Below are 10,776 nucleotides of genomic sequence, written 5' to 3'. Positions count from 1 at the left end.
AAAAATAAACTCAAAATAGATGAAAGACCTAAGTGTGAGACAGGAAGCCATCAAAATCCTCAAGGAGAAAGCAGGCAAAAACCTCTTTGATCTTGGCCGCAGCAACTTCTTACTCAACACATCTCCGGAGGCAAGGGAAACAAAAGCAAAAATGAACTACTGGGACCTCATCAAAATAAAAAGCTTTTGCACAGCAAAGGAAACAATCAGCAAAACTAAAAGGCAACCGACAGAATGGGAGAAGATATTTGCAAATGACATATCAGATAAAGGGCTAGTATCCAAAATCTATAAAGAACTTATCAAACTCAACACCCAAAACACAAATCATCCAATGAAGAAATGGGCAAAAGACATGAATAGACACTTCTCTAAAGAAGACATCCAGATGACCAACCGACACAGGAAAAATGCTCAACCTCACTCATCATCAGGGAAATACAAATCCAAACCACAATGGGATACCACCTTACACCTGTCAGAATGGCTAACACTAACAACTCAGGCAACAACAGATGTTGGCGAGGATGCAGAGAAAGAGGATCTCTTTTGCATTGTTGGTGGGAATGCAAGCTGGTGCAGTCTCTCTGGAAAACATTATGGAGGTTCCTCCAAAAAACTAAAAATAGAACTACCCTAGGACCCAGCAAATGCACTACTAGGCATTTATCCAAGGGATACAGGTGTGCTGTTTCAAAGGGACATGTGCACCCCCATGTTTATAGCAGCACTATCAACAATAGCCAAAGTATGGAAAGAGCCCAAATGTCCATCAATGGATGAATGGATAAAGAAGATGTGGTTTCTATATATACAATGGAGTATTACTCATCAATCAAAAAGAATGAAATCTTGGATGGGACTAGAGGGTATTATGCTAAGTGAAATTAGTCAGAGAAAGACAAATATCATATGACTTCCCTCATATGAGGACTTTAAGATATAAAACAGATGAACACAAGGGAAGGGAAGCAAAAATAATATAAAAAACAGGCAGGGGGACAAAACGTAAGAGACTCTTAAATATGGAAAACAAACAGAGGGTTACTGGAGGTGTTGTGGGAGGGGGGATGGGCTAAATGGGTAAGTGGCATTAAGGAATCTACTCCTGAAATCATTGTTGCACTATATGCTAACTAACTTGGGTGTAAATTTAAAAAATAAAAAATAAATAAATTTTTAAAAAAAGAAAAGGAAAAGAAAATATTTAGGGACAAATGCAAATGAAAATCAACATAACTAAAACTTTTGGAATGGTGGGAAAGTGGTGCTCATGGGAAATTTACAGCTGTAAATGTTGGCACCGAAAACCAAGAAAGATCTTAGATCAACAACGCAACTTTACAACTTGAGGAATGAGAAAAAGAACATCAAGTTAAATCCAAAGGTAGTAGAAGGAAGGACCTAACAAAGAATTAAAACGGAGATAAACACAATAGGTAATGGAAAAACAATAGAGAAGAACCAATGAAACCAAAAGCTGGTTCTTCAAAAAGATAACAGATTTGGGGTGCCTGGCTGGCTCAGTTGGAAGAGCATGCAATTCTTAACCTTGGGGTTGTGAGTTCAAGCCCCACATTCGGTGTAGAGATTACTTAAATAAATAAAACTTAAAAAAGATAACAGTTAACAAACCTTTAGCTTAGATGGGCTAAGGGCAAAAGAGTAAAGATTCAAATTATGAAAATCGGGACTGAAAGTGGGGGCATTATTACAGATTCCACAGAAACAGGTTTATAAGATCACAGCAGCAAACGGGATGACGTATATGAAATAGACAAATTCCTAGAAACACAAAACCTAGTAAGACTAAGTCACACAGAAATAGAAAATCTGCAAAGGAAAGCTTTTAACCTGAAGACTTCACTGAGGAATTCTACCAAAGGATTTTAGGAAAACTAACACCAATCCTTCTTGAACTTTTCCAAACATTGAAGAGGGGGGGAGCACTTGCCAACTCATTCCAGAAAGCCAGCATTCCTCGGATTCCAAAGCCAGACAGACACTACAAGGAAACCACACGGACATCCCTCATGAACACTGATGTAAAAATCCTCAACAAGATACCAGCGAACAGAACTCAGGGGACTATACAGCATGACCAAGCGGGACTTATTCCTAGAATAGAAGGTTGGTCTGACATACAAAAACTGATCATTGTAAGGCAGCACATCAACAGGATTAAGGAAAAATATCACATGATCAACTCAACAGGTTCAGAAAAAGTATCGGACAGAGTTCAACACCCTTTCATAATAAAAACATTTAAAAAATAAAATTAAGAATAGAAGGAAAGTATCGCAATGTAATCAAAGCCATCTAGAGCTTTGTAAATATTTATGCCCCCAACTTGGAACACCTAAGTATATAAATCAATTAATAACAAACATAAAGAAACCCATTGATAACATTTCAATAGTAGTAGGCGACTTTGACAATAGCATCAAAAAGAATAAAATACTTAAGTATTACCCGAGATAGTGAAAGATTTGTACAATGAGAAGTACAAAACATTGCCGGAAGAAATTAAAGATGTACAGAAATGGAAATGCATCCCACCTTCATGGACTGAAAGACTTCAGAGGATCAGAGTGTGAACGTGACCCAAAGTGATCTCGATTCGGTGCACTCCCAATCAACATCTCAGCCTACGTTTCTCTAGACATTAGTAAGCTGATTCTAAAATTTATAGAAAGAAAAAGGAACTAGAACAGCCAAAGTAACTTTCAAAAACAACAACATTGCAAATGTTGAAACTCATTTCAAACGTTAGTATAAAGCCACAATCAAGACTGTGTGGTAGTCGGCAAAAGGATATCCCATAGATCAGTGGAACAGGACAGGGTCCAGAAGCAGAACCACACAAATATGGTCAACTGGCCTTTTCTGAAATTGCTAAGGCAACTCAACCGAAAGAAGATAATCTGCTTAAAAATATGGTACCGAACAGGGGCTCTTGGGGGGCTCAGTCGGTTAAGCTTCCGACTTGGGCTCAGGTCATGATCTCACGGTTCGTGGGTTCGAGCCCCGCGTCGGGCTCTGTGCTGACAGCTCGGAGCCTGGAGCCTGCTTCGGACTCTGTGTCTCCCACTCTCTGCCCCTCCCCTGGTCCACATTCTCTCTCTCTCTGCCCCTCCCCGTGCTCATGCTCTCTCTTTCCCTCTCTCAAAAACAAACATTTAAAAAAAAAACCTCTCAAAACAATTAAGTTCATTAAAAAAGAACTCTCAAAACTCAACAACAAACCACTCAATAGAGGAGAGTCACAAACGATTTTAACAGAGTCCTCGCCTGAAGATACCCACAGATGGGGCCCTTAGTGGACGACGCTCTCGTCATTAGGCACTAGGGAAGGGGAGCTGCAAACCCACCGCCATTAGAACGGCTAAGCTGATACAAGCTGACAGGTGCTGGCGAGGACGTGCAGCCACAGGCGCCCTCCTGCCTGCCGGCGGGAACGTAAGACGATACCAGCACTTTGGAAAACAGTTTGGCGGTTTCGCAAAACGTGAAATGTGTGCCTACCAGTCACCGTGCCGCTGGCATGTACCCGAGAGAAACAGAGGCATCTTTCCGCACGAGGGCTTGTGCCCAAATGTTGCCGGCAGCTTTATCAGGGATAAGGAAACCTCCCAACAACCCAAATGTCCCGTCCACAGTAAACGGATGCACAGACGGTGGTCGGTCCACACGTGCAGCAACCACTCTGTAATAAAAGGAACGAACCGGGGCGCCTGGGGGCCTCGGGCAGTTAAGCCTGTGACTCTTGGTTTCGGTGGGGGTCGTGATCTCCTGGTTCACGACATCGAGGCTTGCATCGGGCTCTGCCCTGATGCTGCCTGGGATTCTCTGTCCCCCCACTCCCACCCCGTCCCTCCCCTGCCCACAGTCTCTCTTTCTCAAAATAAATAAACTTTTAAAAAGTAAATAATAAAGAAAATACAGGAATGAACTACTGACCCATTCCAATATGGTTGAATGCGAACATACTTAATTATGCTGAATGAATGACGCCCGAGCACCAAGAAACAGAAATCGTAGTGTGTGAGTCCCTGTATATAACCCTCTAGGAAGTGCACACAGTGTCAAGGTCAGGGACAGGGCAGACTGGAGTGGGTGTGGAGAGGTGTTGGGTCTGCCACTGCGAAGGCTTACAAGATCTGGAGGGGGGAGGAGGGGTGGAGATAGTCATCATCCTGATTGCCGTGATGCCCAGAAGGTGTCCACGCGTGTTAAACCACGCACTTTCAATACGTGTTTATTTCATACCAAGTGTTTGAAAACAATTTTTTTAATGTTTATTTATTTTTGAGAGAGAAAGAGAGAGACAGAGCGTGAGCAGGGGAGGGGCAGAGAGAGAGGGAGACACGGAATCCGAAGCGGGCTCCGAGCCGTCAGCACAGAGCCCCACTTGGGGCTCAGACTCAACGAGCCGTGAGATCATGACGTGAGCCGAGTCGGATGCTTCACCGACTAAGCCACCCGGGTGCCCCTCACACCAAGCGTCTGAAACAAAAACGAGCTTGACTCTCCAGGACCAGCACGAATAAATTAAAAACGGCATGTATTTTGGTCGTGGGGAGGGGGACACAGCAGGATCAGGGGAGGAGACCACCGAGTGGAGCCCCAGAAGCACAGTGTGTGGCCTGTAAACAGCCAACCGCAGTGCTACTAATGCATCCTGGGGACACAGCCCTGGGGGGCTTTGCACGTGCCCAGCCCTGCACGCACCCAGACACGCATGACCCCTGACGTCGCTCCGGCTCAAAGCCACGGGGACCTCAGTCTAACCCGCCCGTCCGCGTGCTCCTGAACCAACTCTGCAGACTCGCACGCACATTCGAGGCCACGATGACCAACCCTCACCATCTCAGGTCCCGAGCAGCCACATGACAAGCCCGGTTAACGTGAGGGGTTATTAACTAAACTGCTACATGGCCGGCAGACCACCCTGTGGTCTGTCATTGCTGTCTACACAGCAGTGCAAACTCACTCCAAGGATACTCAGGAGACAGGTGAGACTTACAAATCTTGTTTCCTATTTTGTTTGTTTCTGCTTTTTTTTTTTTTTTAGTAGGTTCTACACCCAACATGGGACTCGAACTCACAGCCCTGAGATCGAGTTGCATGCTCGGGGTGGGGCGCCTGGGTGGCTCCATCGGTTGAGCGTCGGACTCTGGCTCGGGTCCTGATCTCACGGTTCGTGGGTTCGAGCCCCAAGTCGAGCTCTGTGCTGACGGCTGGGAGCCTGGAGCCCGCTTCGGATTCTGTGTCTCCCTCTCTCTCTGCCCCTCCCCTGCCTGCACTCTGTGTCTGTCTGTCTGTCTCTCTCTCTCTCAAATCTCTCAACAATAAATAAAATTAAACAAATAACAACAAAAACAGAAGAGTTGCATGGTGTGGCAACTGATCCAGCCAGGCACATCCTTAAGCCTAAAATTTCATAAGATAAAAAAAGAAATTATAAAACAATATATACAATTTGAACTCATTTTTTATTAAATTTTAGGATATATATATGCACATGCGTGCAGACAGATATGCAAATACACACATGCGTGTGTGTGTGTGTGTACGTGCATAAAAAGCCTGGAAGAGGGACACGTGGCTGGTACACAGCGCTTGCTGTCACGTTGTGAGTTCGAGTCCCAGTTTGGACAGAGATGGCTTTAAAAAAAAAAAAGAAAACTAGAAGAATATACAGGGAAATCTTTTTTTTAATTTCTTTAATGTTTAACTTATTTTCGAGAGAGACAGAGAGCGACAGAGCGTGAGCAGGGCAGAGGCAGAGAGAGAGGGAGACACGGAATCTGAAGCAGGATCCAGGCTCCGAGCCGTCAGCACAGAGCCCGACGCGGGGCTCGAACTCACGCGAGATCACGCGAGATCACGCGAGATCATGACCTGAGCCCAAGCCGGGGGGCTCAACCGACCGAGCCACGCAGGTGCCCCTGTAGCAAAACCTTACTAGTGACCGCTGTTGGGACAGATTAGAAGGGATCCGTGTTTCCTCCCGCGTTCCTGTCTACACCTTGCCATCTGCATGAGCGTGTCACTTCCCCCCCCCCTCCCCCGAGGGAAACACGCATCTTAGGCCCACGTAACAAGCGTGTATCAGCGTGGCCACGGATTCCGTCAGCACGGGCACTTACCGACACAGTGTCCTGGCCACCGCCATCGCACACGGGCATCAGGTTCCCCTCCTCTTGGCCAGACCTTTCGCTGAGACACGAGAAAAGTCAGATTGCTGCGTGGAGCCCTTGAGGCTGCAAGCCACGTAATGACACAGCCACCCCCCCACTCGCTCGGTGAGTCTTTCCCGAGCTACAGGCAGTTGCACACGCCGGGGCTTTTCAGCACACGCTCTTAAAATTCGACGTTTTTACATTGTTGTCAGCAGAGGAAAGAAAGCCCCCAAAGTCAGACAATGCCAAGAAATGGGGAGTGGCTCGGCTCACAGAGGGGACAAAACAGTCCGTCTCTGAATGCTTGGGAAGGGGGTTAAATGACCGGCGGCCCCTGATTCTAACTGCGCCCGGTTCGGGGCTCCTGACACATCAGGACACATCTCCCCATCCAACCCACGATGTATCTTAACAACCACGGGTGTCCGAGAATCGGGGAAATGGAATACTTTCAACACGAAGGCAAAACACGAGCGGTTTTTCCACACGGCTGTGCGAGCCCCCTCCCACCGTGTTGTGTTCACAGCGCCACGACCCCAGGCGACTGGCACCTGTCTCCTCTCTCCCCTACTTCTTCCTACAGCCTCCACACCATTTTCACGCCAACATCTACGCCGTTTATCACACACACTAGACGTTTCGAGGGCTGTCTGCTGAATCAAGTCTGCAGACAGCTTTGGGTTTGCACGGAGCTGAGGTTGTAGGATGAACTTACTTAGCAGGAAACCGTCTACCACCCCCCTCAGCAGCCTCAGGGCATAGTGTCAATAGTAAAGGAGTAAAAAAAATGCGTTACCTCATTATCAAGTGTTAATCCTCACCGTCGTCCCTCCCCGAGCCACCCCCAGAAACCGCCGGGCAGGCAGGCTCCAGGGGACAGCGCTGGCGATGCGGCCCGGACGGCGACGGGAACCGAGGAAGCGAGAGGTCTGAGTGCGGCTAAGAACCTGGCGCCCCGCGCAGCCCTGGAAACGCGAGCTCCGGTAGGTCTGCTCCCCCAAGTAAGACTGCACTCCGTCTACAGGAGGCAGGGCTTGGAGGAGGGGACCTGCCCGAATCTTACGCCAGGGGGCGTCACAGGACCACAGCGAGCTCCTGTGCGATCGCCAGCCGGCCTCCCGCTGCAGAGAAGCTTCGCCCCAGGATCTCAGAGCAAGGCCCCGCAGAGACACCCTCCCCGGGACACAAGGCCCCGTGCTTTCTCCGCGGACTCACTGAAGCCCGTGCCCGGTGCTGGCGGTCGGAAGCCGTGTGACAGGGCGGAGGGCTGGGGGACCGGCCCCGGAACGATATACGCCATCAGCACACACACTTGTGCCTTCGTTACTGTAGGTTCTAATCCACACTCTGATTCCATCAGCAAGGAAATGGCACCCGGGACTCACGGCCCGTGGGGGCGTCACTGGCGACACCGGGTCGAGATCCCAAGCTCGCCCATTTTCTTTAAGACAGACGCACGACAGCTCAACTCAATTCCAACCGTGCCCAACGTGGTCACACTGGCTCCGGGGGTGCATAGGACAGTTCCTGCCAGTACAGTAACACCACCTCAAACGTTCCTTTCAATCCCCCACCCCCGTTCCGACACAGCAACCAGGCCTCTCCTGCCTCTTCGGGCTACGTGTCCCTACGTGTCCCCTCCTTCGTTGTGCATGTTAGAATGACGAGCGTCACCATCATCGAAATATCGGAAAGGCCGTGGCTTTCTGCAGACACTTAAAAAGGAACATTTCCATTAAACCTGCTCTTCTGTGAAAACAAGAACCCCCTAGTGACAGCTGGGATCCATGTGACCCTTTCGACACCACGCATTCTGAATTTCTCCTGGAGAATATACAGATAACAGTCTGAACAGGAGGGGCCCTCCCTTCCAACAGCCCACCTCTCACCCTCCCGGGCCCACTGGCCTCTGCATTCATTTCCCACACCACATTCGCCAGCCAGCTTCTGATCCCCAAGCAGGTCCTGGGACCCCCAGGGACACACCCAGGCTAGCAGCACAGACTTCGAATCCCCATCCGCCCCCGGCCGTCACCAGGCCAAATTCAGACCCCCAAGCAGCACTGGGGAAGAAGCCCAAAGTCAGCATCACGTGCCCAAGGCAGAGTATGGGACCCACGCGACTGAACATGAACCCCCGTAGCAGTGTACAACCTGAGATCACGGACTCAGACATGCCAGGCAAAGTTTGAGTCTCCTCCGAACTGGCGATGACTCCCAACGCAGCATCTGAGGCCCCTGAGGCCGAGTTGCAGACCCCCAGAGATGGGATGACACTCTCAAAGCTCCGCTTGGACCCCCAAGGCAGGATGTGGAGCCCCGGAATGGGCTTGAACCCCAAGGCAGGATGTGGGACCCCCAGGATGGGCCCGGACCCCCAGGGCAGGATGTGGGACCCTCGGAATGGGCCCAGACCCCCAGGGCAGGATGCGGGACCCCTGGGATGGGCTTGGACCCCCAAGGCAAGATGTGGGACTTCCAGGGTGGGCTTGGACCCCCAAGGCAGGATGTGGGACCCCCAGGATGAGCTCGGACCCCCAAGGCAGGATGTGGGACTCCCGGGGTGGGCTTGGACCCCCAAGGCAGGATGTGGAACCCCCAGATGGGCTTGGACCCCCAGGGAAGGATGCAGGACCCCCGGAATGGGCCCAGACCCCAAAGGCAGGGTGTGGGACCCCCGAGATGGGCTTGGATCCCCAAGGCAGGATGTGGGACCCCAGGGAAGCTCTCGGATCCCCAAGGCAGGATTGGGACTCCCATGGCCACACTCGAACTCCCAAGGAAGGATGTGGGATGCCTAGGGGAGCACTTCGACCCCCAAGGCAGGATGTGGGAACCCCCCTGGAGGAGGACTCAGACCATCAAGTCATGCTGTGGGACCCCCCGAGGGAACTCCAACCCGCAAGGCAGGATTGCGTTCCCTGCAGCTGCATTTAGACCCCCAAGGCAGGATGTGGGACCCCCTTCCGGGGAGCACTCAGACCCCCAAGACAGGATGTAAGACCCTCTAGGGCAGTACTAGACCTGCAAGGCAGAGTTCAGGCCCCCTGAGACGGGCTCAGACCCTCAAGGCAGGATGTGGGACCCCTGGGATGGGCTCAGACATCCACAGCAGGATGTTAGGACCCCTGAGATGGGCTCGAACTCCCAAGGCAGGATGTGGGACCCCGAGGACACGCCTGGACCCCAAGGCAGGATGTGGGACCCCCGGGATGGGCTCAGACATCCATGGCAGGATGTTAGGACTCCTGAGATGGGCTCGAACCCCCAAGGCAGGATGTGGGACCCTGAGGACACACTTGGACCCCAAGGCAGGATGTAGGACCCCCAGGATGGGGGTCCTACATACCCCCAGGATGTAGGACCCCTGGGGGAACACTTGGACCCCAAGGCAGGATGTGGAAGCCCCAAGGGAGCACTCTGACCCCTAAGTCATGACGTGGGACCCCCAAGGGAGCACTCCGCCCGCAGGCAGGATGGTGAGACCCCCACCACCCCAAGGCAGGATGTGGGACCCTGGGGGAGCGCTCAGACCCCAAGGCAGGATTGGGACCCCCGTGGCCACATTCAAACCCCAAGGCAGGATGTGGGGACACACCCCCCCCCCCCCCCCCGTGGAGGATTCAGAGAGTCAGGTCATGACGTGGGACTCCCAAGGGAGCACTCTGACCCACAAGGCAGGATGGGGACCCATACGGCTGCACTTAGACCCCCAAGACAGGATATGGGACCCTGGGGGAGCACTTTGACCCCCAAGACTGGATGTGGGACCCCCAAGGCAGGATGTGGGGCCCTGGGGGAGCACTTGGACCCCAAAGGCAGGATGTGGGACCCCTGAGGGAGGACTTCGACCCCCAAGGCTGTAAGTGGAACCCCCCCAGGGGCAGCATTCAGACCCCCAAAGCAGGATTGGGACCCCCATGGCTGCACTCGGACCCCCAAGACTGGATGTGGGACCCCCCCCCCGGGCAGCACTCAGACCCCCAAGGCAGAATGTGGGACCCTGTGGGAGCACTTAGACCCCCAAGGCAGGATGTGGGACCCCCTTCTGGGGCAGCACTAAGACCCCCAAGGCACGATGTGGGACCCCCATGGGGAAGCACTCAGACCCCAGGACAGAATGTGGGGCCCCTGAGGGAGCAGTCTGACCCCCAAGTCATAATGTGGGACCCCCGAGGGACCACTCTGACCCGCAAGGCAGGATTGGGACCCACACGGCTGCACTTAGACCCCCATGACAGGATGTGGGAACCTGGGGAGCACTCAGACCCCAAGGCACGATGTGGGACCCTAGGGTCGGGTTTGGACCCACAAGACAGGATGTATGACCCCCTAGGGCAGTACTAGACCTGCAAGGCAGAGTTCAGGCCCCCTGAGACGGGCTCAGACCCACAAGGCAGGATGTGGGACCCCCGAGATGGGCTCAGACCCCCAAGGCGGGATGTAGGACCCCCGGGATGGGCTCAGACTCCCAAGGCAGGATGTGGGACCCCCCTCCAGGGCAGTACTAGACCTGCAAGGCAGAATTCCGGACCCCCGAAAAGGTCTCAGACCCCCAAGGCAAGATGTGGGAAACCTGGAGGAGCACTCG

Source organism: Felis catus, chromosome X, assembly GCF_018350175.1.
Source record: "Felis catus isolate Fca126 chromosome X, F.catus_Fca126_mat1.0, whole genome shotgun sequence".
In the NCBI taxonomy this organism is placed as follows: Eukaryota; Metazoa; Chordata; class Mammalia; order Carnivora; family Felidae; genus Felis; species Felis catus.
This window is presented reverse-complemented; position numbering follows the sequence as displayed.